The following is a 7894-nucleotide window of genomic DNA, read 5'->3' on the forward strand; positions in this document are numbered from 1 at the left end:
CAGGCAATTTTCACACTGTTTGCTTTCATTACATCATTGATGAGGCTTATAATGGGGTTATTATGTGGAGCGGCTCGGTGTTTTTCTTCTCGACTCCCTTTCTTGACTGGAGTTGTTTCCCACCTCCACAGCTCCACTTTTTCTTTTTTCCTTTTCTTTTTTTTTTTACAGATTTGTTGTTTGTTGACCTTTCACTTTTTATTATCATCACATATTTCATTTTTAGCATTAATTTATCGGTTTATTAGCTCAATCATTGGTATGGTGCAAATGTTTTTGATAAGACGAAATTAATTGATGAACTGACAAATAACGAAATGATATATGAATAGTTTTTTCATCATTATTATTTATTATATTGTTGTTATATTATTGTTATTTGTATATAATTAGTAATATCCTCCTGGTGGTGGTGCTTTTATTGTGAAAATAATTTGAATTCCTTAGAGGCCTCAATTTCTTTCTATTATTGCAAAACATTGTTATTATTAAACTCTGGAATTTTCATCACTTTGCCCTTCAGTCAAAATCCCCAAACAATCTTTGCAGATGCACCGCCACCATGAAAATATGTTTTTTATGTTGCCTTTCAAATAAGAAAATTAGTGGATGAAGAATAGAATAAAATAGAATTAAAATCTTTTATTCTTATTATTATTGTTAGTATTATTATTGAGCACGAACAACGTCTCGTTGAACATCCATCATTTAGAGCATAATGACTATCTAATAGTCCCCTGGTAATTGTATACAATACTCAAAGCAGTGTGACGCAAAAAAAAACTTCAAGGCGCGTGAGGCTCATTGTGCGCACTTTTCACCTTAACATGCGTGAAATGCCATTGTGTGCACTTTTATAGCTCCTCTCCGCACAACAGTTTGCCCCCGCGCGACGGCCCCGACAGCCCCTAATAATCTAACTAACCCCCCTCTCATCATCGCCGACACCCCCCCCCCCCCCCCTCCCTCTCCTCCTCCTCCTCCTCCTCCACCCCATGTGACCACCAGATTGGAGGCGCGCGTCGGTCTCAGACACCGGCAGGTTAGTGAATCCGCTCCCGCTCCCATGGGGTCCCATCACGGCTGCAAGCTGTCACATATGAGGCGGGGACAACACAGATATAAGGCAACACACACCCACCCTGACTTAGCGGTTTCTTTCTCCTCTGCTGGTGCATGAAAAGGAGCAGTGGTTTGATGCTTTCTCTTTCTGGGGTTTTTTTGTCTCCTTTTCTTTATCCGCGCTGTTCCGCGTGTCCACAGCTCCAGCACTGTTGTAGTAAATAAATCTATAAGCTGATTAAACCGACTTCTTCCGCCTTTATGAAACTTGGAGAGAAGCTTTAATAATTTTGATTTGTTTTGTTATAAAAGACCCCGAAAGTGCTATTTTATTTGATCCTAATTCTTAACTCTTTATTACCCAAAATGCTTTGGGTTCAATGTGTTCATTTTACCCACATTTGTACTTCACAAATGTGGGTAAAATAAAGTGGTGAGTTTAAATCTCTGTTTACTGACAAACCTAACCAATAGTTGAAAAAAAATAAAATCATTGGTTTGAAGAACGCCCCCCCCCCCCTCCGCAAAAAAACCACCATGCCACAGCATGCGTGATTATTTAGCATTATGCAGAATAAGACTACAACCATTATTTCCATTATTAAATATTCTGTAGATATTGTTTTTCAATAATAACTTTAAGATGAAAGAAGAGGGAAGGAAAACGTTTTCAGAACAGGAGGGGACATCCTCACATTGCTTGTTCTGTCCAGCAGACAGTCAACCCCCCCAAAAAGATTTTAAAATATTCAATCTACAATTATATAAAAGGAAGAGAAAAGCACCAAATCCTCAAACTGGAGAAATGTTTTTAGAGTGGTGTGAAGCATTTTTGATTGATAAATCTTTAGTTAAGTTAGCAAAAATTTAGATAAAACAAATAATTATTTCAACACTAATACAGAGTGAATGTACAGGTTTATTAAAATAGAATTATTTTGTGCAATTAAATGCAACTCTATAGGCTTCCGGTAAAGTTTATAAACCCTTTAAAATCTGAGAAATGTATTTTTTTCGGCAGAGGACATTGCAGCGAGACAGCTGGACTGTTGTGTGCGTGTGTGCGTGTGTGTGTGTGTGTGTGTGTGTGTGTGTGTGTGTGTGTGTGTGTAGTGTAGTGTGAGGATTTGGCTCATGCTGCTGCTGATTTTGGACAAGTGTCCCTCTGGTCAAGCGAAGCTGTTTCTTTTTCCAGGAAGTGGTTTGAATTTGAGGGCCAGTGCAACTGTTAGCCCAATGCTGAAATAAACACCCACACACACAGACACACACACAGACACACACACACACACACACACACACACACACACACACGTTGGGGGAGGATGTTATTGATCCATGTTAAAGAGAGGAAACCGGAATGTTTTCAGGAAATGATGAACTGCTGCCTGTCTCTGTTTTTATCACATGATGAAATCATACGTTATTATTGAGCCACATTAAACTTTCCACTCACATTTTGACCAAAACGAAGTTGGCACCCTTGGGCCATTTCAGTGAAGATAGACAGTTCCCCCCTGGTAGGACTGACAGCTGTAATTTAATTCCATGTATTTAGGCCAATATTGATATTTTATTCTGATCAGATGCAATTATTAGAATAATAAGGAGACTATCAATAATATAAAGCTTAAAACAAGATCAACATGGGACCAGTTACAGTCTCATCATAATGACCCATACTGACCTGTCTCTGTTAATAATCTATCTGTGCTGTTTTATTTACTTTTTTTTTCTCTTTGCATTATTGGAATCCTGTCCGTGAGCTTTGCTGCTAATAATGCCTGGTGGGCTTCCTCGGCTTCCGGGGCTTTCGTGTGTGGTGAGTAAAAAGAGAAAACATTGTGCTACATTTTATTTACTCGCTCAGTCGAGCAGGTGTGTTAAATATATATTTAGATATGTGTTGTAAAAATGTGTGTCGCCTTTGAATAAACTTTGGCATCTCTATCGTTTTGGAACATCGAGTAAAGCATGTCTTTCGAGGGGGATGTATGTTAAAAGATGACTCCTCTCAACAAACAAACAGCATTAAAAAAAGAAAAGAAAATGGCAGTAAAAAAAATAAATAAATAAAAAAAGGCGCTTGCTCTGGAGCTGGTGCTGCACCCCGGACCAGTCAGGGATGCAAATGATGCACCTTAACGCCATCAGGTACTGGAGTTGACAGAAAATAATGAGAACCCGCTGAATCTTTTATAAGGTTAACACTCACATTTCCCAGTCAGCTGTCACACAAGAAAGAATTTAGCACATGCATGCGGGCGAAATAAACCTTCATCGTCTCATTAATGCTGACAGGGCCCTGGACCGGCAGCTCCCAGCGCCGGCGCCGCCACCACCTTTCGTTTTGTGTCGGTAATTTGCAGCGGAGACAGACCCCCTTCTCCCGGAAAGAAAGAGGAGGAGAGGAAGAAGGAGGAGGAGGAGGAGGAGGAGGAGGGAGACATTAAGGAGGAGAGCAGGAGCGAGAGGGAAAGAGGGGAATGGTAGAGGATCGTGGAGCGAGTGCAGAGGGAAAAAGGGAGGGAAGGTGGGCTGGGGGGGGGGGGTGGGAGTGGGGGGGGTGGAAAGATGGCTAGCGCGCCAGGAGTCTGATTCTCCCCTAATTGGAAGCATTGGGCATTGTCAACGGAGGATTTTCAGCTGCTCACTGACAGGTAGAGCCGTCAGAATGATAGCCCACTTGTCAGCGCAAAAGACCAATAAAAACAAACCACTTTTGATTTAATTGGAGGCCTAACCATGGTGTGTGTGTGTGTGTGTGTGTGTGTGTGTGTGTGTGTGTGTGTGTGTGTGTGTGTGTGTGTGAGGTAGAAAGTGTGTGTTGCCTGCAGGGCCATGGGGGAGGTGGGAGGGAGGTGTGAAGATGAGTGGGGGGGGGGGGGGGGGGATTTGTGCCTGTGTGAGTGTGTGTGTGAAGGAAATCATCACTCTAGCCATCAACGTGCTCGCCCTGCCTCCATCTTTGCCGTCATCTCCTCTCTCATCTGGCGGCTCTTTGGGGGCCAGTGGTCACCGGTCGCCCGCGGTGAGAGGGGCTTCAGCGTGGGGGGGGGGGGGGGTTTGATTCCATCCCAGGGGGGGCTTCCCGAGCAGCAACATCAAGAGCCGAGAACAGTTTCTCCCTCTCGCTCATCTCCCCTTTGTTTTTCTTCATCCTCCATCAGCAGAGTTGGGTCCTTGTCGCCGATGCCAGCCCTTCAATACAGGATGAGCCATGTTTGACATTTCCCGCGCTGCTCTGTCGACTGACACCGGCACGACCAGAGGAATCCTGAACTTTTCTGTCCAACGGAGCAAATGTCACCAGCAGAGGCGTCCGTGTAGTCCCTGTAGTCTGGTTTGTCTCCGTGTGCTCGTTAAAGATGCATCAGCTGAATGTTGGTGACTATATGAAAATAATTGATGCTAAAGTTCAAATGGAGTATAAAGCAAAAAGACAAAAAGCAGGTTTGGGTTCAGGAGCGGTTCTCTGAGTCTGAGTCCAGCTGTCAAAGTTATTTGTAGCCTCTCAGGGCTCCAGGCCAACTTTTTACTTTGGTTGCACTGGTGCGCCTAACTTTTTTCATTTAGGGGCGCCCACATTTAATCTTTGCTGAAGATGTTGGGTCAGGATTACCCGGCCCAGGATGACGTCTGGGCCGGGTAACCCAAGCAATCCTCAGAATTATCTGTATGTTTTAAGGCTGCGATATTGCTCTTGAGGGGGAGAACTTATTTCTAGTAGTCATTTCTTCACCCCACCAACATTCAGCGAAGAAGAATGTCAGGGTCAGAGCCAATCAGAGGCAGAGTAGGGGGCGGATCTTTGCAGAAAAATACAAAACCTCCAAAAAGCTACACACATGCACACACAGAGAACGACCTGGACAATGTCAGGTCCACCTGTGCGACCAATGAAAACGTTTTGGTCGCATGTGAAAAAACGGTGGCACTCTGAAGCCATGCCTCTCTTGTGTTTGTTGATTTGACCCGTGCAGGGAACTGGTTCATATGACCTCAACCCCGTCATACACCTGTGGGATGAACTGGAGCGCTGACTCTGAGCCAGGTCTTGTGTGGCAAAATAGGAGCAAATCCCTGCAGCCCGACTCCAAAATCTGTTGGAAAACCCAGAAGAGTGGAGGCTGTTTTACTGGAGGAGCAGATGGATGCCCATGTTTTTGGAATGACATGTTTAACTGTCACATATGGGTGTCATTTCTGTAGTGTCCACATACTTTTGGCTAGTAATTTAGCAAAATGACAATCTGAAAGGTTTGATCATTGCTCTTTGCTCATGAATAAAAGAGGGAGAGGGAAGAGTAAATTGAAGAAGTCCATGTGCATTGGATCTGGTTAACTGACGGTTTTCACCGGTGGAGATCTTGTGTAGCTCATTAACGCCCCACATTTGGATTCCCAGGGGGCCACTTACACCTTTTAGTAAATATTTGCATTGATGGTGCTGCAATGTGTTTGGATTTCAAGTGCCTTGAAATATGTTCGTTCGATTAGGAAACTACGGTCCTGACGATTTGTGTCTTATTACCAAACAACACAGTATAGCACTTCTAATAGGTTTTGATCAACGTTATACAATGTTCTCTACAAAGCACCGTCGACACTGAAGCGGCTGCTTGAAATTGCAGTTTCCCGAGTAGTACACTTTCAGTTTATTGTAATTCAGATGATTTAGAATTAGCTTAGCATCAGGGTCTACACCCCTAAACCTTCCCCACACCATCACAACGAGCACACAATTAATTCACAGTGGTAATAATCAGGACGCCTCATTTGGCCCTCTGGTCTAATCTGTGCGTGTATTTCATAATTACAGGTCCAGGCGTGCATCTGAATGCTCACCCGCCCGCCCTGCACTGCGCTGTCGGCCCTGGCGCGCTTCCCCTTGCAGCCAGCGTTTTATTATTCTTGACAGAGTTCAACGAACACATCTGGTCAGAGGATAAGAGGGGATGGAGGGATGGTGCCAAGAGGCGGAGAGGTGAGTGAGGGTGACAGTGGAGAGGGGTGTGGGCAGGGGGAGGACGAGGACCTACAACCATCCATCATCCTAACCGTCCCCTCATGAGGAACGCCAGCTCCTTCAAGCCAGATCCCCTCCAAGAGAGGATGGAGGGGATCTGGCTTTAAGTGATTTTCTTTAGTTAGTGTTAGGTGTTGTAATTAGCAGTAGGGCTTCAGCTGATTATTATTTAATTAACAACTAGTCCATTGCAGGACTGTCCTCCCAAATGTTTAAATGACTTTAAAAAAACAATTGGTTTCTTTTGACCGTGACCACATTTTCTCTCAACCGTTGCCGATGAAGCTTCCCTCACTGACCGTGTAACAAAGTATTTATTTGAACCCAAACCATGATGTCTCCCGAATCCTAAATTATTTTTGTGCTTTAACATTATCAAACCTTAAACATACAACCTGACTGTGTATGGTCAGAAACCGCGAACATGAATCATCGTTTTGTTACAGTTACTTGCTGGCAGTAAGGCAGTAATAACTTTTGAATGTAATGTGATTACTTTTCTCAGTGACAATTTGAAGTTCAGTAAACGTAACAATCCTAGGGATGCTTTGTGACTTGGAGTCGATTTGTTGGCTATACCTGACTGTCGCTTTGATGGATGGCTTATATCACTTCTCGCCGTGTTCAGTGGACACACTGCTGTGGGACGGGACAGGAGGTGAGGAGAGGCAGTGAGCCTTCACCAAAAAAGGAAATGTGCTTCTCCGTTCCTGAAAAGTTCTCTTATTTACATGTTGTGTCTTCTTAGCTGCCAGCTAGCCACTGGTAGCTTGGTGCCTAGATTCGGTCTGTAAGCCTTCAGTAGAGGACTTTTCTGGAGTCCTGCATTAGCTTAGCTTCAGAGTTGTTTGTTGAAATCAATTGACTTACTTTTGCTGTGGTTTTGTTGCCCAACACTCCTGCAAGGTAAATGTTGGTAACGATGTTGTTGTTTAGTTTGGAGGACCTGTTGGCCAATATGATAACTAAGACACCTTTTTTTATGATTCTTTGAGGATTATAAACACATTTTACTTAAAAACCCTGTTTTCGTCCAAAAGAACAAGACAAACTTCTTAAATGTTCTAAATGGTACCGTTGTCTTAACACAAACTGCTGTGCAAGGATGTTGTCTGATAAAATACAATCAAAAAAGCAAAACTATGATATTAATAACAAAATATTTCATAAAAAACTGAAGATTCTGACCAAGCTTGGATACTATTATGTTCATTATTGATCAATCTGGCAAATAGCTTTTACTCATTTATTATAATGTGAGGATGAGAAAAGATTTTCACTTACAATGATATGAAACCAAGTCTTCCGTTTGAGAAACTGGAACAGTGCAGTGATGGTGCATCTGAGCAGCCGAACCAGTGCTAGATTAGCGCTGTTTTCCCCACGCAAGGTGTCATAGTTCAATGTTATCCTGTCATGTAGGCTCCCTCTGAGTGATGGCGTGTTGGTGGGCTCACATTGGGCGGGGGAGTCCCCTGCAGCTGCCACAGGGAGACGCACACAAGCTGCTGGACGGTGCGGAGACTTCCCCTCCAGGTCCAGGTTCGCCCCCCCACACACTCCTCTTTACCCTGCCAGGGGAGGCCGAGGCGGGCCGTGCCCTTGGCCTTCTCCCTCCATGTGGGGAAGCGGGGGCATTGGAGAGGCCGTGCTTACGTCCATGAATCACATCGTGTCACCACGGACACGCCCACACACACACACACGTATGAAAGAGCGATGAAAGCGATGTCTGACTGTTAGTGTCCAGGAGACGGATGGCCTCGGCTCCTCTTTAGGGCTGCAACTGAAACTATTTTCATC

Source organism: Cebidichthys violaceus, unplaced genomic scaffold (assembly GCF_023349555.1).
Source record: "Cebidichthys violaceus isolate CVI_PGR_0920_01 unplaced genomic scaffold, fCebVio1.0.p SCAF_102, whole genome shotgun sequence".
Lineage (NCBI taxonomy): Eukaryota > Metazoa > Chordata > Actinopteri > Perciformes > Stichaeidae > Cebidichthys > Cebidichthys violaceus.